The sequence below is a fragment of the Ursus americanus genome, chromosome 17 (assembly GCF_024610735.1).
Source record: "Ursus americanus isolate L20-20 chromosome 17, mUrsAme1.1.p, whole genome shotgun sequence".
Taxonomy (NCBI): domain Eukaryota; kingdom Metazoa; phylum Chordata; class Mammalia; order Carnivora; family Ursidae; genus Ursus; species Ursus americanus.
In genome coordinates, this window is record NC_142143.1 from 25,757,921 (window position 1) to 25,781,086 (window position 23,166).

General features: G+C 45.0%; 1 long non-coding RNA gene across 1 annotated transcript in view; it reads right to left on the reverse strand.

The window, feature by feature from the left end:
- Nucleotides 1-23,166, reverse strand: part of LOC123780673 (uncharacterized) — a 145,018-nt gene that overhangs the window by 78,050 nt on the left and 43,802 nt on the right. The window contains exon 3 of the long non-coding RNA XR_006776480.2: nt 18,178-18,294. This is a non-coding gene — a long non-coding RNA (uncharacterized LOC123780673). The remainder of the gene's footprint in view (nt 1-18,177; nt 18,295-23,166) is intronic.

Sequence of the window (23,166 nt, forward strand, 5' to 3'; positions counted from 1 at the left end):
AACAATAGCACCAATCTGCCCATTCATTCAGATGACTTTTCTCACTTTGCTACTGTCAAATGTCCAAGTGAGATGATGGCTTGGGAGGTTTCTTTTTAGTAGGGGAGGCAATAAACACCCAGATGCCACTATATTCCTGTCATTTCCCTTTGGAAGTGGGTTGATGGCTGACCAACTCTCTAGCTTCTGTCACTGCTGAAATCGGTGTGGGTTTCACTATACTGTATTAGTGTGCATCAAATCCAGATATGAAATAGGAATGGTTTCCAACTTAGATAATTCAGTGAGTATAATGTTTGTATAAAATGGTCACAGGTTGGTTGGTTTTTTTCCCCACAAGTTATGCTATTGGATGCAAGTGGCAGAAATATCAATTCAAAATGTCTTAAAAAGAAAAACAAAACAAAACAAAAATAACTTCACGGTCTCCTTGACAGAAACATCAAGGAACAGATCCGCTTCCAGGGACTCAAATGAGGTTACCTCCAGACTTTGCCTTCTTTAGTGTTAGACCTTGTCCTCGGGATTCACAAAATAGCTACTGGAAGCTCCAAATTCGTACTCTCCCAGGCTTGAATCCAGTGGAATAGACAACACTTCTTGGGAGTTTCCACATAAGTATTATTATTCCCTTCAACTGCGACAAATTGGTTCACATGAACACTCTGGAACCAATTACTGTGGCTTGGGTGATTCAGTGCTCTGATTGGCCATGTCTAGATCACATGTTGCATCCTGGATCTGAGGTTGTAACCAATACTATTATACCTAAATAACCAATAGCCAATACTGTTATACCTAAAAACAGTGAATGTCCACTCTAAGGGCATCCTCAGACATTGTCCAGCAGGGAAGAGAGAGCACACTTGAAGGGATAATTGAAGTGAGTTTAACGAAGGAACCACACAAGATGTGTGGCAATGGTAAGGACATCAACAGGATGGAGAAATGCCCAGAACTAGGAACAGTGGAAAACCATTACCACCACTTGGGCTGAAGGGCCAAGAAAGCGAGCTGTTACTGGGCCTGGGTGAGAGGCAGAGCCCTGGATATGAACCACCAGTCAGAGCTATGCCCACATGTACAGGAACACAGCCATTACCAAGGCACAGCCCAGAAGGGAGGGAGTAGAGAGACTAAATTCCTCCACCTCCTCTCCCAACTCCTGACCTCCTTCTGGGGCCTCCTACTGGCCAGACCTAACAGAAGCCAGAGGGCAAGGAGCTGGGGTGATAGTCTGCAGAAGCTAGCCTTTTGGAATAGAAAGCAGGGTGAAAAGGGGCTATAGAGTGGATCTGGAGAGGCGAACTAATAACTAGCACCTCTATTTTTTCTAAACTAGGGGTTAGCAAATTAGAGCCCATGGATCAAATTTGGCCCACCCCTTGTTTCTATAAGTAAAGTTTTATTGGAGTACATTCAATAAGCAAACATTTATTTACTTATTGTCTGTGGTTGTTTCTGTGCTATGATGGCAGAGCAGAGTATTGTGAGAGAAATTGAGAAACATACCAATTCATGAGTGTTTATGTTTCCCCCAAAAGCAAGCAATCCTCTGACACCAGCTGGGTGTCCTATCATTCAATTCAATTCCTACCCACCTGAAGACAGCATCAGATCCCTCAGCTAAAGGCTCAGTCCAACAAGACTGTTCCCTTCAACTCCCACTTCAGATGCCACTGACAGGTCCAGGTTGTCAAATGTGCTGACTGACCAGCTATAGATTAGAGGTTCCAAAGACCCCCTCCTTGTGTTAATTTGCTAGAGAGGCTCACACAACTCAGAGAAACATTTAACTTACTGGATGACCAATTTATTATAAGAGGATATAACTCAGGAGCAGCCAGATGGAAGAGATACACAGGGAAAAGTATATAGGAAGGGGCATAGAACGTCTGTGCCCTCTGGACTTGCCACTTTCCCCAAATCTCCACTTTCACCAACCCAGAAGCTCTCCAAACCCCATCCTTTGGGGTTTTTATGGAGACTTTATTATATAGGCATGACTGATTAAATCATGGCAACTGGTGATTGAACTCAATCTCCAGTCCTTCTGAAGTTTGGGGATTGGAACAGAAAGTTCCAACCCTCTAATCACATGGTTGGCTTCACTGGCAATAAGCCTCCATCCTTAGATGAGGTACAAAAGTCACTTCACTAATATTACAAAAGACTTGTTGCTTTCATCATAGGAAATTCCAAGGGTTTTAGGAGTTCTGTGCCAGGAATAGGGACAAAGACCAAATATGTATTTCTTATTATAAATCACAATATCACAGAAACCATATGGCCCACAAAGCCTAAAATATTTACTATCCAGCCCTTTACAGAAAAGATGCACTGACCCCTGGCCTACGCCAACTCATCAACTGTGCCTCACACATAGAAGATAGTCAAACAAATTTCTATTGAATGAAAAAAATAAATGAATGACTGAAAGCATTGTTGAGACTCACAAAGTGAATGACCCTGAGCCTCAGCCTCATGAGATAATTGAGATTATAAGCCCCCCCGCCAAGCCTCTTCCCTTTACTCCAGAGCTCCCTGAGGAAACTTACTCCCTTCCTCTGTGGCTACTGCCACAGTCCAACCACCACTGCACCTCTTGATTTCTGCTGTTGTCTAGTCCCCATGTTCAGTTGATATTGTCATTTTCCTTGGCTGCAATATTACTGTTGCCTCTTCTAGGAATTTATAAGAGGGTACGCTCCTAAAAGATTATTATGCCTTTTATAATTCCAAATGGGAGCTTTCTCGTTTCATTTTCATGTCCCTTTTTTGTGCTAGCTTGAAACATGAATGTCAGGGGCTAAGGGCTCATTGCATAGCCTCATCAGGCATCATATTCAAAACTCTCTTGCCCACCCCAGGAACAAGGGCAGCAATGTGGAATTCAGGTGCTTGGATTCTTTCCTCTCTCAGGGAAAGTTCCTGGTGTACTCAGGGTGCTCTTCATAGAACTTGAGACACTTTTTACTTCTGTTCATGAGTGTTAGCCTTAGTGTTGCAGCTCTGCGTTCCCATTTACTTATACATGAATTCATGCACTCAACAGGAGGTCTTCCAGGGGTCCACCGACAGTTATCTTTCCCAGATGCCTAACAGTCAGCTTTACTACCCCATAGTTTTTGAGATAGGATGCAGATTGGCCCATACTCTATGACCTATGATCCCTGCCCTTGTTTAAATAGGCATACTGGGGCACCTGGGTGGCTCAGTTGGGTGAGCGTCCAACTCTTGATTTCAGCTCAGGTCATGATCTCAGGATGGTAAGATGGAGCCCCACATCGGGGGGCTCCACGCTGGGCATGGAGCCTGCTTAAGATTCTCTCTCTCCCTCTGCCCCTCCCTCCCCCACTTATGTGTGCTCTCTCTAAAAACAAAACAAAACACAAATAAACACCCAGGCAGACTACAGGGCAACAGTGATAAAGACGGAACATCTAGGAACAGCGTGGCACCATGACCAATTAAGCCCAAATTAATCAAACACACTTAATGACATATTAGTCAGGGTTGTCCAGAGAAACATATATATACATGTATAAACATATACATGTGCAAATATACATATATGATTTTTTATAAGGAATTGGCTGAGAAGGAGGCTGAGAAGTCCCACAATTTACTGTCTGCAAACTGCAGACCAGGAATGTCAGCAGTGTATTCGGAGGCCTGAGAACTAGAGGGCCAATGGTACAGACTCCAGTCCTAGTTGGAAGGGCTGAGAACCAGAAGCATTGAGGGCAAGAGAAGATCAGGAAGCGAACTCAGGCAAAGAGGGAGGGAATTCTTCCTTCCTCCACCCTTCGTTCTATTCTGGCCCTCGACAGCTACCTGATGGCCCACCACATTGGGGAGGTCAATCCACTTAGTCTACCGACTCAAATACTAGTCCCCTTGGATCATAGATGCAGCCAGAAATAATGTTGAACCAGATATCTGGTAGTCTCTGATCCAGTCAGGTTGACACATAAAATTAACTCACGGATGTGCATGGTCATCACTACCGCGCTGTCTGGCAATCAGGCACGGAGGGTGTGTGTTAGTCTGTAAATGCTGCAGTCGCTGGTTTTTACCCAACCTTAGTAGGGATGAGCAGGAGAGAGAAGGGCAAGTAGGAGGGGGCGGGATGCTCTGAGTCATCTTTAAAGACTCCCTGTTAACAGGTAGGGTTGGGAGGTCGGTTGGGTTCCTGGAGAGAGGAGGGGAAGTGGGGAAGGAGCCAGGTGGGAGAAGCAGGGTAAGACAGGAGGCTGGAGGTCCCACTCACCAATGTTGCCCACGTTGCCCCTGGCCTAGGGCTGGTGAACTCTCCAGAACCAGGAGGGAAGATGAGGAAGAGTGAAAGGAAGGGACAAGTGTCCACTGAAGGGATTTCTCAGGAGGGCAGCAGCTAACTCGCAGAGCACTGTAGGTAGCTTTGGCAAAACACCTGCGTGGGCACATTTTCATGATATGCCCGCCTGCTGCCGCTGCCCAACAGTCTCTCACAATCTCATAAATGATGCTCAGTCCCTGATTGTTAGCAGGAAGCCCGTGATGACTCGTCTGACCCAAGTGAAGAGCCCTAGTTCAATACCCCAGCTGAAAGCAATCAGGTCTGTGGATGAATAATGAAACGAGAAAGCAGCCTTGCCCTTCCACCTGGTGAGGATACGCACAGGGGTCTGTGACCCGGAGGAGAGGCCTCACCCAACCACCCTGGCACGCTGACCTCAGACCTCCAACCTCTAGAACGGTTTGAAGCTCAGCAAAGAAGGGAAATCCATTGAGAACAGTCTGTAAAGCAGCCCCCTCGGACCCAGGTCTCCTCCTCTCACAGATAAGGAAATGCAACTGTAGGAAGAGGTGTGTTACGGTTTCCACATGATCATCCAGTTGAGGCTGGAACCCAGCTGCCTGACTCCTACCTCTAATGCTCTAAAAAAAAAAAAAAAAAAAAAACAACCCTGATAAATAGGCCAAATTGGATAATGGTACTTTCACAAGCATCCTCTTTACCAATCCAACCATACTACAACAAGAGGAGAAATTCTCATGGTGCCTGGAGAAAAGAGGACAGGACACACTGTGAACTGATGGCCTACGGGCCCTGTCCGGCTATATGTACATTTAGTTTGGTCTGCCCAGGGTTTGAAAAAAATTTAGTTGTCAGCATTTTAAAGTTGAGGTACTTAAACTAGATTGATCAGTTTTGGATGTTCCCTGGGAAGCTGTGGCAGCATCTGGCCCTCTTCCCTCCCCGGCAGTATTTTCTTGGAGGACAGCTGCTGCCTTGCTCAGTCTCCCGGACGGGGTGCTCCTTGCTGCACCCTGATCTCCAGGGGAAGGGGTGCACTGGCTGCTTCGTCTCGACTAGGCTGCTTCCCTCGTTTACATTAGCTGCAGGCCTGGACAGCTTTTGTTTGTGACCTCCGACTACGGAAAACTCCAACAGCCTTCTGCAATTGTTTTAAAGACTGAGAGAGGAAGAGGCTGACTCTGGACTGCAGAGAAAGAGCTAGCACTCACATAGGGCAAATGGGCTGGGGGGTGGAGGGAGAAGCTTTCTTGGAAATGGCCTTTGGCTCAGTGTCAGAATGAATTTGGACACTTCTCCTGACATGGTCCCAGAAAGGGTTTGGACACACAGATGCCTATCTACCAGGGAAAATGAAGAAGGGATTCTTCCATTCATTACCTTAGGAACGGGACTCTATCCCCTTGAAGGAATGCTTTTGGAATGTTCAGATTTAATGCAATTCTTTTTAACTGGATAACGCAGCCACGGAAAGTGTTAAAAGGTGCATAGCAAACTGTCCTTCATGGCTCAGCTCCTCTCTGGGAGGCAGCCATTGTGCCTTGTCTTACCAGAGATGTTCTGTGCCTTTGCACTCTTACACAGTTTTCCTTATAGAAGGACTAACTCACTGTAAAGAGAGCGAGAAAGAATGGCCTTACAGAGAGATTTTCAGATTTATCCATACACACACTTTTACCAGTCCCCTTCTGGGACTCTTCAAACACACACATGCAATCATGTGAGTCTCCTACCTCAAATCCCCCGATGGTTTCCCATGGTTCCTAGAATATAGGACCAACTCTAGCCTGGCTCCCAAGGCCCCGAGTCACCTAAATGCTGCTGCCTCCCTTCGGTCATCGCTTCTTGGCAATATGGTCTTACATTCCTTGTTCCAGCCAGACTGAAGTCCCATGCACTTCCTGCTGGGAACCACACTCTCTCTCTCGTGTCCTTTCTATGGTACCTGCGGCTCCGCTGTGTCTTACCATTCACTTCTGCTTGTCATTTACCTGGGCCTTCTTGGACACTGAGGCTGGGTAAGTGTCCCGCTGCCCTGCTCTGTAACTGCAGGCCAGGTTGTAACACCCCCTACAGCTTAAGGTAATTGCTCCCACCATAACCTGTCTCCCCAGGCAGGCTCTGGGAAGGCAGGGACTCGCCTGTCTTCACTCATCTCTGTGTCCCCGGTGTTCAGCACATGTCTGGTATAGAGAAGACACTAACACACAGTCACTGAAAGATCACGGGCTGGCTACTCACACCCCACTCCATTTCTTGGCACAAATGTACGTTGGTGGCTGCGTAACTTGTTTTCTCAGAAGCGAGAGAGCGTTTTTATGATAACACAAATTCCAAATGTCCACTTTCTGATATTTAAAGATGTCACACTGTATGAGACATGAAATAAGGATTTCCTTTGATCTATCTGCTGCTTAGCTCTGAAAAGCTTTGATCTTCTGACAAAGGACTCCGAATCTGCATTAAACAGCCACTAAACGGATCGTAATTTTCTGTGCCCAGAACAATAAACCAACAGATGTTTGGAAAGGGCATTTGAGGAAATGAAAAGTGATTTATAAGAATACAACGGAGCCAATAATTTAGTGCCCCAAAAACAATCATTTTTAAGAACTGTTAAAAACAAGACAACAGGCCCCAACTGGAGATGCTTATGCTAAGCCCCACATCACCAAACCAAAACTTAATTACACTTTTGGCTTTCTCAGGAATGCAAACTTAAACCAATCGGGATTCACCTACACAGTGTTATTTAAGTAATCTGCCTGATAGACCCCTGCCTTCCCCTAAAGGAAAGTAACTTTGCAATAAAGCAACTTGATTTCCTGCCTCCTGTAACTTCCTCGTCCCTGCTCCCTTCTGCCTATAAGTTTTTCATCTGTACAGCAACTCCAAGCTCCTTTCTTTCTGCTAGATTAGATGCCCCCCGATTCAAAATGATTTTTGCTCAGATAAACTCTTCAATTTTTTAATACGCCTCAGTTTAACAGTTTTGGTGTAAGAAGATGGAACCAAAGGAGACGCTCTCCAGCCCCAAAGGAGGAAGCAAACATGGGTACCTGGGAGCGCCTGCAGCCGCCTGCTTTCCCGCCGCCTCAGGACGTGGGGGGAGTCCCTCTAGGATCCTCTGCAGCTCTTGCCCCCTCTAGGATCCTCCGCAGCTCTTGCGTTAGAAGCTTCCAGACTTATTTGAGCGTTCCTTTCTCCGGACTGGGTCCGACTTGGAAACCAGACCCGGTCGACTTAAGTTGGCTTGGGGTGGGGGTGTGGGGGGCTGGCCAGTGTGAGACCTCAGGTGAATCAAATTTTGTTTTAAGGCTGAACAAGCAGGTTAAGCTTACCAAAGATAATCTCCAATTACAGCGCCCACAGCTGAGAACTTTTCACATAGATAAGCTTATCCATTTACAAGGTGCCCTACAGATAAACGGATCTCAGCCAAGCATTCCCAGAAAAGGGTAAAGAGAAATTTATTTTTCTCCCTCTACAGCTTCTGGTGACCAGGATGAGATCCACTGGGACACCCCACTCACTCCAAAGCCCTTCGACAGGTTCCTGGGGAAAGGGGCAGAAGTGGGCAAAGGGCGAGCATTCTTATCCAAGGGACTCTCCCAGATTTCTAGATTTCTATGTGTGGTGTCTGGTGGAGAGAAGCTTAGACTTTTGGGTAAAGTTAAACATCTAGAAAAATGTTCCTGGGAAGAGTCATCAACACTTCATTGTCTGCCTTGGCTCCGTCTCAAGGCTGTGGTTTCAACCACTTCAAGGCTAGAGCACTACCAAGCCCTGGTCACAGTCCCCTTCTGGGGCAGAGGATTTAAATAAAAACCTCCCCCCTATGTTTCCAAGTCAGGAAAATAAAAGTAGCCTGGCAACGGGAGTTAACAGAAATCCTATTTACACTGCTGTTAGAAAGCGCATTTCCCTCCAGGAGATTATATCCCTTCAAGGACCTCCTCTTTCTCTGCCCTCCCCTGCCACCTCTGGCCGCACAGTGGGTGAGAGGTGAGAAGAAAACTCTTCTTCATGATGGATACTTTGTTGAGAGCTCCAAGGGTCAAGGCCCAGGACCTGGGAAGCCCCTTTGTGTTTGCATCCAACGGGGCAAGACCAGGCAAGACAGGACGTGGATAGAAAGGACAGCCAAGGGGCACCCCCCCCTTAGAAAACTCCTGTCCCGCTAATTGCCACCTCCCAGACCATTAGGAGGAATCAGGACTTCGGGTCCCCTAAGCATGAGTAGCGTGACCCGACTCTAAAATTGTAGCTGGCTTTCCTTCACCTTCCTAATATTTTGTCCCGTGGCCCCTCCACCCCTCGAGTGAGGCTGTTTTGCGTTGTTGCCTGTTCAGTGGGAATTGAACAGCAGAAGAAAGAAAATGGGACCCTCTCCTGAGTTTTTTTTCATAAGTTAAGCCCTTAAGAGGAATAACAAGACAACAAAAACCAGAGCATGCAAGATCCCACGAGAAGGAGGAAAATGTCTAAATGTTCTTCAGATGCTGGGTGGAGGGGGATAAGTGAAGCAGGGGAATCATGAATACATGGATGTTGGTAGAACTCTGGCACCAGGGCACAGCCTGGGAGGTGGTACAGCAGGCAGTAGAAATGGCCCAGGGATGTGTGCGTGGGGGAAGAGCTTCAGGTAACCAGGGGGTGTGTCCTGGGCCCTGGCGAACAAACCTATGTGTCCAAGAGTGGTATGCAATCTGCGGGGCTCCCCCGAAAGGCTCCCTGAGTTTCTTGGGGCTGAGCAGGACCCAAGAGGGGCACAGCCACAGATGAAGTGAAGGGGGGCCCTGGAGGATCAGGAGTTAGAACAAGGCAGGGCTCAGCAGCACACTGCGTGTCCTGACAACTGAGTGCTGCTGGATGCAGGGGCAGGGACGAGGAGATAGCCTTACGGTTGGTGAGAGCCCGGCCCAGGGATGCCAGCTACCTTGACACTGCATCTGGCTCTGGGAGTGCAGCGGCTGAGGGGACTGAGCTGAGACGTTTCCATCCCCACCCGCATTCCCCAAGAAAATGGAGGCTTAGGATATAAATTAAGTTAGCTATGTGGGTTGACCAATATTCTTATATCCTATTGAGTAGAATTCCACTCTGGGGAAAAATTAAGGATACATGGCTCCACTAAAAACTGCTGAAAAGATCCATACCTGACATTCATAGTGGTTGCCTCCAGGTGGTGAAACTACTGGATCTTTCTCTTTCTCCCTCCCTTTCTTTTCTTTTCTTTTCTTTTCTTTTCTTTTCTTTTCTTTTCTTTTCTTTTCTTTTTTCTTTTCTTTTCTTTTTCTTTCTTTCCTTCCTTCCTTCACTTCTTTCCTTCTAAACTTTTTTCCTCTCTCTCTTTAAATGTATCTTCATTTCTAGTTTTTCATAATGAACTATTTTCTAATTTCTACAATGAACTTATATTGTTAAGAAAAAACAATACAATAAAATAAGAAAAATGAAAAATAATCAGCATTCAGGGTTTATTCCACTGTATTTGGAGGATGAAGGAGATTGCACTGACTTGTGTTTGGTTTTCATGCTGGGCCCGGGACAAGCCAAAGATCTCTGATGAACTCCGGAATGTCTTTCATCCTTCCTCCTCTTCTATGAATACCTGGGATTCTGGTCTTTCTAGAAAACTTCCAAGAACCTTCTTTGCAGAGGACCTGCCATTTGTATCTGCTAAATTGGCTACTGTCCTTCACAGTTTGGCAGTTTGCAGTTCAAAGAGATTACATTTAAGGCACTTTCCCTCCTTCATCCAAGCAGGATACTGGCTGTCTTATTTACCTGTGCTTGAGAGGCTGAAATAACTGACAGCTTTTGATTCAGAGGGCAAAATCTAAATAATATTAAGGCCATTTATCAAGAGGAGGCAATCACATTAAATTCCCAACTCCTCGTAATGTAGAGAAATGGCTAAAATAGTTGTGCTTAGTTTTGATCAGAACCTACCACCCTTGCTCAGTTTCACATGAACATCTGATAAGAAATTAAATTAACCATACTAGGTGAACCATATACCGTGTACATTTCTAATTATGGTCTGGAATCCCCATGGCACCCAGCAGGCCTCGGGGATAACCTAGCCCCTGAATCACTTTGTGAGAACTCAGGAAATGAAAATTCATTTAAGTCTTCGCCTATGGCCGGGCAAGTAAATTTATTGCCTCCCACCCCCCAAATCATATCTATTCTGGTTTTAAAGTCCTAGGCTGAAAGCATTTTGCCTTTTCCATGCCATTAACTACTACCCACCTCAGCCCCTACATATGGAGTAATTAGAAGATTCAGGGGGAGTCTTTGATGGCCTTCAATATCTAGAAGTTGTAAGAAGGTGATTTCCAATAACTACCTGATAATGTGATAAGTCAGAGACCTGATTCCTTCCCCCCAACATCCATGCCCTATTGCTTCTACCTCGTGCATATATCTTGAATGAAAACAGCTGTTCTCCATCTTCAGAGACACATCCCCAGGCCAGCCACGGACACTGCCATCTTAGCTTCCCATCTGGTCTTCAGGAAGTGCCATCCTTCTAAAGCACAAGTACAATCCTGCCCTTATCTCTTCCAAAGCTCAGCAATAGATACCCATTGCTCTAAGGGTAAAACTTAAACTCTTTCTCCTGGCTTTCAAGGTTTTTCATTAGAGGTTGCAAACCAGAAGCCTGTGGGATGATGGGTTTTGCTTGGCTCACACAGTGCTTTTATAAATTTCAAGTAAGGCCAATGTTTATAATTTTGAAAATTTTGTGTACAAATCAAAATGTAAGGCTTCATTTGGAAAATCAGGGTATCTGCTAACACTGGCCACAGGCTCTCACATGGAAAGAACTCTCTAGAGCTGAGTTGGGGTCTCCCACATGGATGGAGGCTCTGTTCTTCAGCTCTCAGTCTGCACCACTCTGTTACAGGTCCTTCCTACGGTTCTTTGAGGTTACCTCCCTGAAGCTGTGGATGGGTAGGTTCCGTGTGACTGACCCCCGGACACTCTCCCATCCTTCTTGCACTGCTCTCTCTTCATGCATGCCTGGTCCAGGTGAGCTAACTTCTCTCAGTCTCCCCCTGCTCAGCCCACCCTCCCATATACACAGTCCGGGCTCTCTGTCCCCCCAGTGTGCCTGGGCTGTTCGCTCTGCACACCCCACCCCAACCCACCTTGGGGATGTCTGATTCCAACTCTTTCTTCGGGTCTCCATTTAAATGTTCCTTTCTTAGGAATGTCTGTTCTGACCTTACCTACCCAGACCCCCACCTCAGATCATGTTTTGATTGTTCCTCCTAAAAGAGCCCTACTGTGCAGGGCCTGAATCTGGTGCTCCGCAGTGTGCACTGCCTGGGCATCTGGTGGAACTGGGAGGGCCTCAGAGCTCCCGCAAGCTCCCCTCCCCGCTCTGCTGCCATGGCCAAACAAGCCTCCTTATCCCTCGGCCCAGGTGCAGCTGCTGCTCCTCTCTGACCAGCGGGTTTCAGTTCCCTGCCACCTCATGGAATTATTCAAACAAGCCAGTCCCATCTTCTTGCACGAAGCAAGGGCTCCCTACCTTCCTTTTTTTTTTTTTTTTTTTTAAGATTTTATTTATTTATTTGACAGAGAGAGAGCGAGCATGAGAGAGCACAAGCAGGGGAAGTTGCAGAGGGAGAGGGAGAAGCAGGCTCCCTGCTAGCAGCAAGCCCGATGCGGGGTGATCCCAGGACCCCAGGGTCATGACTCCAGCCAAAGGCAGACCCTTAACTGACTGAGCCACCCAGGTGCCCCACACCTACCTTCTTGATACTGCAAAGCTTGCCTCTCACAGCCCTGATGACTCACCCTGAGTGCAACACTTTTGTGGCCTCCTATGGCCTGTGGTGTCCTCCTCTCCCAGGCTGTGAGAATATACATGACAAACACACTGCTTGAGCCTCCCCTGTCCGGTGTCGAGTGGTATGAATTCAGCCATCCCTACAGCCCCAGGCTGGGAATCCCTCCTTCAACAATAGGGGGCAACTGAAACACCCCACACATACCATCACTCCTTGCTCGCTTGCCTTTCCCCCTGCCCCGGACCACACGCTCCATGAGGCCAGGGACCAGGAGAACAAGGATGGGCGTATTGTTTGCCTCCAAATTCCCAGTACCTAGCACAGCGCTTTGCACACGGCGCTTGGCGCACAGCAGGTGCCCCCTAAACCCTTTTAGGAACTGTCTCGGGGTGGTGAGTGTCTCAGCGGCGGGACGCTCAGCCGGATGCAGACGAGGAACATCTTCCGGAGACTGCAGAGGAGCTTTGGCCTGGGTGACGCTGCCCCTCTCCACCCTTCAGAGTCTGTGACGCCAGTGGTCCGTCACTTCGTTTCAGACTCACGCAATTGCTTGTTTTGCCAAGGAGCCCGGGTAGAAAACCAGCCATTTTTTACCAGGAAGCAGAGCTCTCAGTTTCCAAGATGCACTCACTAATGCTAAACAACCTTCATTGTCAAGCACCAGGAGCCCCCGTGCAATGAGCAGGACAGTGCTATGGAAGGTGTGACGAAGGTGCAGAACCGAATGCCATTTCTTCTAAAGAACACTATCACAGCCCCCGGTGCTCACGGGGGAAGAAAAAAGGCCCTACCATCTGCAGACAGTTTAGCAACAAATTTATACCATTTCCATGTGTTAGAAATGCAGTTCTAGAAATGAACCTAATCAAGGGGCTGTTTTAGCAGCAAGGATGTTCTCACTTAAATCCAGAAAACCATTTCCGTCACTTCCAGATTTTTAAAGATCAAAATCCAGCTGAGTTTCTGTCATATGCCATTTAGACATCTTGGAAACCAATGCAAGTATTAAAATAGCACAACACCAATGGGTTATCATGGAGCATTGTCAAGCAGCATCTTGTAACATTATGGTACTTTAGAGAAGATAGATATTCACAATTTAAATTGGAAGAATGCGCCACGGCTTTTTCTTTCATTTATTGAGTTAAAATCCAAACTGTTTCAGAGGCATAAATTTTGCATATTTTAGAGTTATAAATTTTGCAGTTTATGCAAAATTTATGCCGGTAAGACCAATCAGAGAAGGACCTGGAAATGCTTCATTTTCAGTTATGCCTACGCATGAAACTGATTGGACTAAGTTCAATCCATAATTTAATCAAACTTTGGCTTAAGAAAATCTTCGTTTTGTTCCAACTCTATCCCAGGGGTGAGGAAGGATGTCAGATAGAGACAAATTATTATAACAAAAACCCCTGCTTTCCAAGGGAGACAATGGTGTAAAGTGGTTCTGAGCTCAGGCGTTAGATTTCACTGCCGTGGGTTCTAATCTTGCTTCTGCCACTTATTAGCTGCCTCAGTTCGAACAAATTACTAAACCACCCCCAAACTCATCATCTTAAAAAGGCAGCAATAGGAATACTTACGTCATGGTAATGTTGCCAGGATTGTAGGTGAAAATGCATATAAATGTTTATCATAGCTACTGGCACATAAAAAGAGCTCTTTAAATATCAACTATTATTACCATTATTATTATAGATCGGTTTCACAAAATATCCCAGCAATGAAATCTTTGAAAATTTGATTCTGCAACTGGCTATTGGAATCCAGAATTTGCTCTTGGATTGCCATGGCCATGGGCTCCCCACCAGTTCCATAATTTAATTAATGAACATGTCACTGTGCCAGTTCCTAGAAGAGAAAAAGCCAAGGAAGAGTAGGGATGGAGTTTGGTATTATAGACAATAATATAAAATCAGGAAGGGACGTTACACTAATGAATCAAAAACCCAGCCAAGGCATCAAGCCTTCTGGGTAAGGAGATCATTATCACACAGCAAGTGGGTGGCAGCAGATTTCCTTGGATCTGGGAGCATCAGCCCCCATTATCATGTGATGTCCTTGAGGGGCTGTCATGCCATGACTGGGCTTAGCCATTTGAAGTCCAAGACACAAGGCCTGCAATGATAATGGGCATCCTGAGTAGTTTCAAGTTTCCACAATTGGACTGTTGTCCCCAGGAGACTTGACATGGAAAAGTGGGTCTCAGCACTGGCATGTTGTGTCCCTGTCTTCAATGCCTGTCCTCTAGCTCTGATTGTCTGCAGCACCAACACACATCACTTTGGACATCGGTCAAGTAAGATAGACAAGACTATCCTATCCATCTTATTCAGAAAAGGATAATCATTTTCACCTGGATAGAACCAGCTGTGCCCAGCATTCTGAGGATTATCTCAGCATGACTTACTTGTGGGAAGGCAGGTAAGAAAGCATATTCTCTATCACCTCCCAAGAGGCAAGTACTTAATGTGCAAGGGACACACAATTTGCTTATAGTTACCTTCATATCCAAACTATTGCAGGTCGACATGATCTACACGCACAATTCGAAAATATATAAATATCCTGTGGGCAGGAAACATGGTGATCTTCTTACTCACTGTGGTATGCCTAGAATCTAGCCCAGTCCCTAGAACACAGTGTGTATTCATGAATATTTAACGAATGAATAAATGGGTAAATGAATATACATGAGCTCTCTCACTTTTGTGCCTCGGTCTGAAATCTCTTTCTACTTTTGTCCATTCAGTAAACTTCTACTCATCCTAAAAGTTTCTCCTCAGTTGCCATTTGTCCTATAAAATCATTGCTTTCATTTCAGGTAGGGGAAGTCCTCTTTCTCTTCCGCCATGGTATCCAGCACCTACCTCCATGTCAAGGTTTCTAGATGCAAACAACAAAACCCACTCTGGCTCGTTCAAGCAGAAAGAGATTTGTTAAAGGACATCAGGGGGCTCACAGAATTTTGAAGAGGGGTCAAGAACCAGGTCTCAGTGCCACCTAGCTAGAAGGACCAGCAAGGGAAGAGCCCGGTCACACTAACTGCTTGAGGAAAACACGGTAGCTACTGCTGCTGGTTCCTAGCACTGACTACCCAAAGCAGACCCGAGGAGACAGGCACAGCTCCAGCCACCTCAGAACTAGACACCTCTACCACTCTTCTCATCAGAAGACTCCACCTTGTAGTGTATGGCTACCTCACGTTGATCGTTTCTGCCTCCACTTGTGCTAGAACGCAGGTCACATGCCTGAGCTCCAGCTGCAAGTGGTCTGTGAAACATAAGTTTTACTTTTCCAGTCTGTGTAGCAGAGGAAGGAAGGCAAGCTAGGAAGTGTTGAGGGAGCCATCTAACCATGTGTGCCATGCTTCATAGCACCACTGTCTCCTTTACTTGGTACGAGTTCCTTAAAATCTGAGAGAGGTAAAAAAAAAACAACAAGCTCCATGAAGGATCAATGCAGAAGATCCAACATCTGACCAGCAGGAGTTCCAAGAAGAGAAAACAGAGAAAAAGGAGAGAAAGAAATAATACCAATGTATTTCCCAAGATGAAGGATAAGAATTTCTACACTGAAAGGTGTGAGTTTTAAAGGTCCCTTCTAGACACATCTCCAAGAAATTTCAGAGGACCAAAGATAAAGAAAAGACCATAAAAACTTCAGAGAGAAAAAAGTCATCTACAAAGGACCAAGAAAGAAACAGACTGGCACAACAACGCCAGGTCCTGAAAGAAAATGGAACAACATCTTTAAATTGAAGAAAAAATGGTCTTCGACTTAAATTCTATCCCAGATAAAATGTCATTAAATAGTAATAGTAAGATAGATTTTGTTATATGCAAGACCCAGGAAGTTTACCTCCCATCCATTGTTCACATGGGAGTTACTAGAGAAGATGTGCTCCAGTAAAATGAAGAAGCAAATCAAGAAAGAGGAAGTCATAAAATCCAGGGAATGGTGTGTCCAATTTAGGGGAGAATGGAAGAGAAGGAAAACACCAGCTAATTATCAGTCCCAGAAGACAATCAGTCTATATTAGGGGAGGCAAATGGAGAGTGCCAAGAGGAGGTCTCTGGGGGGAATACAATGTCTATTAACTAGATATGATGCTGGAGACATTTTAGGAACATAAGCAGATGATAAAGGCAGAAAATACAAAAATTAAGGCAATTAGAAATTCCAGAAAAAATTTAAACAACTGAGATGAACGTTATCATAGCTCGTTATTCTTCCTCCAGAAAAATAATAAAGACTGTTTAATGATTTTCAACTTTTAAAACCAGCAAAAGACAAAGCCTGCACAGCAAAAACTATAAATATTATGACTCTTGTTAGTGTAAAGCTACAAATTCAGATGAGAGATGTTAGGCAGGGAGGGGAGGTTACGGGAAGGAAAGGATGACTATGTAATAAATAGTATCTTACAAAGCAAGGAGTATCGCACCCAGCATCCTTACCTCCATCTTCTAATAATAGCACCTCAGTTTTCCTTTGGGTCATTTCTCCTCCCCAACACATGCAGTCTTAGTGAGATTGTCAACCCACATGTCCTACACTTTCTAGCCAATGGGTGAGCATGTGGTCCATTATAAGCCATTCAGACTTTCTCTTCCTGGTAAATTAAGAATACCCATTAATTCACATTGGGCAGTGCCCTAAAGAGACAGTGCATTAATTCTCAGAACAACCTTAGATTCCCAGAACACCCCCTATTCATGGCTTTCCTGAAGCCTGACTCTTCTGCTTCTTTGATTCTATGGGTATCTGTCCTCCTCACTAACCCCCAATCCAATTTTTACATAACTTAGCGAGAATTGGTTTCAACTGGTAAAATATAATAAGATAAATAGAAATTCAATTACAGTGTTTTAAATTATAAAAGCTGGAACGGAGACTAGTGATGTGACTACTAAAGGGTCAGGGGATTAGAAGAGGGATCCTGTGAGCAAAACTCTCATCTCTTAACAAGAAGTCAATGTAGAAAGTGTAAAGCTGATTAATCTTGAAAGGACAACATAGCACATTAGCAATAACCACCGTAATAAAACTAACTAAATACATAAGTAAAACTTTAAAATTTAAAAAGAGAAATGGTCTCTGGAAAAGGGACCAGGTAGGAAGATGTAGGACAAGAGACTATTTCTTCTTATTATAAACTCGTCTTCATTTTTCCCTTTGTGTATACATTAATTGATAAAATGTTTAATGTTAAAAAGGTGGGGAACAAAGATTGTTGGTCTATCTATAATGAAGATGGTTCAGAATTTCAAAGCCTTCTTCTCAAAATAGTCAGATATCAGCCCCTGGAAGCTGTTTTGGAAAATGGCACATTATATAACAGCTCTCTGTCAGATTCTGAGGGAGGGAGCCACACTGCCTCCATTGGTGGATCACCAGGAGACTCCCGGGCTGGGAAGAGGGGAGCTGTTGCCTCCTCTAATGCCCTCACGGGATCCCCACCTGTCGACCACCTCAAGCATGTCTGCCTTTTCTTGACACGTCCTTGCCACACTTAGAGTAGCTGACACAGGGCTTGGACACTTTGACTTGTTCTCTGCCCACCTCCTTAACCAACGTCACCCTGCTTTCCTGGAAAATCAGAACTAATCTTATCTCTACTCTCAAGGGATAAGGAAAACATCATCTCCATGTCTTTAAGAACACACGATTTGTTTTGAATGCAAGGCATGGTTTTCACTGTTCTTGTATGCCATTTTACTGGTAATACAAGGACAGATCCTGATAGGGAAGGTGTGGAGATGGCACTTTTCCCAGAGTTGAATTAGGGGAAATCAGAAACTTCAAGGTGTGTTTGTTTTTCTTTAGTGAGTGAAACTCTGGAGGTGATTTAAACCATGCATGGGAATTGTTAGGCAGGATAGACTTTGTGGAAGTAGATGAGAGAGAGGGAGAACCGCACAGTTCTCAGGCTAACCATCCCAAAGAGGAGATTAGTGCGGCAACATTAGCATTTAGCTCCATTGTCAACAATGACCTGAGTTATCATAGCAGGAAAAAATACGGCCACACGCATCCTTTCCCATCTTCACATTCCTGTACCTTTGGATGAGAGTGACCATCTCCCCTTCTCCACATCCCTCTGCAATGCCTGATCCTCGGTCTGAAAGATGGTGAGTGTTCAGAGGAGAGGAATGAAGGAATCCGAGGCTGGAAGATCTGAGGGAAGGAATGAGATCAGTTAGAAGTTTTCAGGCTGCAGACAGAGTGGAGTCGGTGAAGAATTACTCACATTTTAAAGGCAAGCTGCTCTGTACCTTCAGCATGTCACTGAGTCATATCTGGGAATTCCCAGAGGTGTCTCATATGTGCTTGTGACCAGTCCCCTCATCCTCTGTTTGGTTCTCTTGTTTAGATATTTGCTTCCTTGGCTCAATTAGCAAATGAAGGGATGATTCTGTCCCATAAGAAAAATGGATGTAATCACTGCATGTCAGAGGGAATATGGTCTGTAAAACCAAGATATTATGGTCATTATCCCAGCGTAGTACCTCGGACAGTACTAGGAAGTGCTGGTATCAATGAAATGGCCTTACAAAATTTATCCAGCATATCATGCGGGCATATCACTGGGAGATTTCAATCCCAATCTTACAGACCAATATTGGTCTATTGGCACAAAAGTACATGTCAATAGCACTATTTTAATAAATTACTATGTATTGTTATGGTGAATTTAAACTCAGTTGAAATTCCAAATGATTTCTGTTCAAATTCTGGCTTCAGTATTTAGCATCTGTGTGACCCTATAGGGACAGGTCTAGATTTTGTAGGGCCTAAAGCTTGTATAATCTGGGGAGATCTTGAAGAAAAAGAATAGAAATGCATGAATTCAAAATCAATACAAGGTCTTATAAAGAGGCTCATGTAAGTGAGAGGCCGGGGAAAGGCTGGGGCTTCAACTTTATTAGCTTCATGGTAGACCTGCCTTTAGGTAGACCTCGCTTCTGGGAAGAGTTACATGATCATTCTGTATCACAGTATCATCACCTATAAAGTCGGGATAATGATCATCACTTTGTAGAATCCATATATATATGTATTTATGGTCCAAGGTACCGTGTATTACAAGTCAGCATTCTAGAACTGAAAAATTGGGACTCTTGCTATGAATATTCAAATGTAAGAGGCCATATACTGTCATGGTTAGACTGAAACTTCTTCTCCTGAATTCTATCTGATTAATTGTGTATGTATGTAGACAGATCCCAATGGACACAGGGATGACGCGATCGTCAGTCAATAACGTAAACTCTCAGAAATAACACCAAAGCATTGCAGCACCGCAGTAGTCATCAGAAGGGATCTTGGCGAGGACAAGGAAAGCAGTTTGAGAGAGCAAGGCAGGTAGCGTGAAATGCTGCAGGTTTGAATGTTGACAAAGACTTCACCCCACTGACCACATCGCCCTTTTGGAAAAGTGTTTTAACAAACACAACCTTGGTGCCTGGGTGGCTCAGTCGGTTAAGCGTCTGCCTTCAGCTCAGATCATCATCCCAGGGGCCTGGGCCTGGGCCCCGCATTGGACTCCCTCCTTGGAGGGGACCCTGCTTCTCTCTCTCTCTCTCTCTCTGCTGCTTCCCCTGCTTGTGTTCTCTTGTGCTCTCTCTGTCAAATAAATAAATAAAATCTTCAAAAAAAAAAAAAAAACCCAGCCACAACACAACCTCATTTAAGCCTCATGGCAGCTCTGGAGAGCAGAGTAACGGTGATGAGCACCCTTCAGAGGGCCTTTTTTGGCAAGTTCATACCACAGCCCACTTTATAGAGCAGCTGGGAGTCAAGCCTACACCGTCATCATCACTCATTGAGTGTGTCCCAAGTGTCAGATATTGCGCTAAGTACTTCACGTGTGTTTTCTCATGTAATCCTCTGCGTACCATCATGTTCATTTGACATTGAACCATCGGAGCTGAGGTTCAATATCTTGCCAAGGACTTGCAACTATTAAGTTATGATAGTTTTGAGCATTTTTATAAGTATGTTAACAGATTTGGAACCCATTTTGGAACCCACAGGAGGTTTGGAACCTGTGCAGAAATCACAAGGGCCCTGGGCTACATCTGATACTGAATCTGCATCCTCTAAAAGAGAATATATTCTCCTCAAGGATTAACATGCATAACAGCACCAAGACTGCGGGTAGATTCGATTGTTTCTGGGCTGTGTCCTATTTATCTCTGTATTCTAACATCTAGTACAGTTGCTGCCTAAATGTTGTGAGATGAAGAACTGAATGAATATTAGGGTCATGTGGCAAATGAGGGGCAGGGCCAGGAAACCTAGGTCTCCAGACCCCTAGCTGGAGTCCTATTACTATTAACACAGCTGCTCCCTCTCTACGCCGGTTTGGCTGTTTTAACAAAGAGACCCAAAATACAATGGCTTAAACAACACAGAAGTTTATATCCTTGTTGTGTAAAAGTCCATGTAGTCATTTCAAGAGAGAAAGAGGTGAGGAAAAGCCAACCCCTTTGTTGTATTCACCTAACCAGGAAGTTTCAAATCACTTCCAGGCACATTTTACTTGCCAATCTCGTCACGTGGCCACATCTAGCCACATGGGATGCTGGGAAATGGAGTCCTTACACCCATCAAAAATTTCTATTACTATCAAAGGCAGGGGAATGGTAGTCTTCACCAGAGGGGTGAGCCACTTTGCGCAGTGGGAAAAGCACTAACAGGTGTAGTGGGGGTTTCCTCACTTGCAAAAAGTCCAATAATAATTACAACTACCCTGAGGCTCAGGTTTTTCAACTCTAAATAAAACAACAATGCTAATTCATTCAGTGAGCATGTTCTGTGCTCTGGATGCTATACCATATACTTACTTTAAATATGTGATTTAAGAGCACCTAGGTGGCTCAGTCAGTTAAGCGTCAGCCTTCCGCTCAGGTAATCATCCGGGAGTCCCTGATCCAGCCCGCATCAGGCTCCCTGCACAGAAGGGAGTCTGCTTGCCCCTCCCCTCTGCTCGTGTGTTCTCTCTCTCTCTCTCACACACACAGAAATAAATAAATCTTTATATATGTGATTTAATCCAATCTTCCGAACAACCCTTAAGGCATTCTTGTCATCTAATCCTTTTAAAGTGACAGAAACTAAGCCTCAGAGAAGTTAAGTAACTCGCTCAAGGTGTCACAGCGAGTGTGTGAGTGACGCAACCGGAGATGGGCTCGCTGACTCCACAGCCCACGCATGGACCCCTCCTGTGCAACCCCAGAGCCGAGGTTGTCTCAGGGCCGCCGTATCTGCCCTGCACCCTAGTCGCCAGCATGCAAGATGATGCGACAGTTGGAGCACACGGTTGGTCCCCTCCTCTTTGCTGAAGGAGGGAGTGTGCCGCGCTGGGGCTTCAGGCGTCCTCACCCGAGTTGAGTGAAGAAGCTGGCTCCCAAACGGGGACTGTCCAAAAACAGTTCATGGTTGCTGGAGACAGGCTGGAGCCGAGAGGAGGAGGACTCCAGGTTTGAGGAGAGAAGAGGAAAAAGCAATAAACTGAAAAATCACAGCTCTGCAGGCAATGGAATCTATTACTCAGAGATTAAAATGTCACAAGGAGTACACGTCAGCTCCAGACCTTGGAAAATGTTTTTTCCATCATAATTACTTCTCGCCACCAACACAAGACTATTTCCCTTCCTAGGGAGGAGATTGCCCAACTTGGTGTCTTTCTAGCTTTCTGCAGACCTCAGAAGTTGCCGCTTACATTTATTCATAATATTAACAATGGCCAACACCAATGGGCGCTTACTGTATGCCAGCTAATTACAGCTTAAGCCTTCAATAACCCTGTGAGACGGATACTATTCATTTCCCCCATCTTACAGATGAGGAAAATGAGGCCCAGAGACGAAGACTGATGTGCCTAACCTCCCACAGCTGGTAAGAGGAGCATCAGCATGTGAGCCCAGCTCATCTGTTTAGAAGTGTGATCTTAAACACTCTTGGAAACTTCCTCCTCGCAGCCCAATTCTATTCGTGGGAAAGCGGGAAATAACACAAGTCCTCCCAGAAAGAACCTGGCAAGTCATCCCTTTTTTTTCCCTTTCACATTCAGGCACAATATGAGCCAAAAATCTAAGGCATGGAGGGTGGAGCAGGAAATGTCAAATCCAACCCCAGCAGCGGTTAGTAAACGAAATTAAGATTCACATTCAATGGGATACTTACTAGTTAACCTTTAAAAATGATGCTGTAGAAGGATATTCTTAAGTTCATGAGGTCATAAACCATTTGTACCCTGTTATTTGCACTAAAAAAAAGTTTCTGATCACACGCACACACAAACTAAAAGTTTGCACACTAAATCATCACAAGTCCTTCTACCTGAGTAGCAAGATTATGTACAAACTTGTTCATCTGATATCCCTCCATCCCATTTCCACCAATGTCCTTATAGGAATTCTCAAAGAGATGATTCAAGTTCAAGCTTTTCTGAACTCAAAGTTCTCAGGCTTGTGCTTCAAACCACCTGAAAAACAGGCTCCGTGACCATGGCCTCCCTCCCAACCAAACACGACACCGTTTCCTTTCTTTTTTTTCTTTTGAGACAAACACATGTAGAAGAGCTGGAGAACAGTACAGAGAATTCTCTTTTTCCTAAAGATTTGGTAGAAAATTGCCAATCTGATGGCATATCGCCCCTGAATACTTCAGTATGCAATTCCTTCAATCAAGAATATTGTCCTATGTAACCGCAGTTGGGTTTCCATCACAGTCAGGAAATAAACACTGCTTTACCACCACAGTCTAATCCTCAGCCCCCTTCAAGTTGTGCCAATTGTTCCAATCGTGTCCTTTATGGCAAAACAATCCAGTCCCAGAACCAAGTGATGGTGGGTTGTATCTTGTGTCCTTCTGTCTGGAATAGCTGCTTGGTCCTTCCTTGGTCTTTCATGACCCCTGACATCTTTTGAAGATTAGACCAGTTATGTTGGAGGCTATCCCGCAGTTTGGGGCTGTCAGCACGCTATGACTTTGTTAAATTAACATTAAGTGGAGCACAGGTGGCAGATGGTAAGCCGCAAA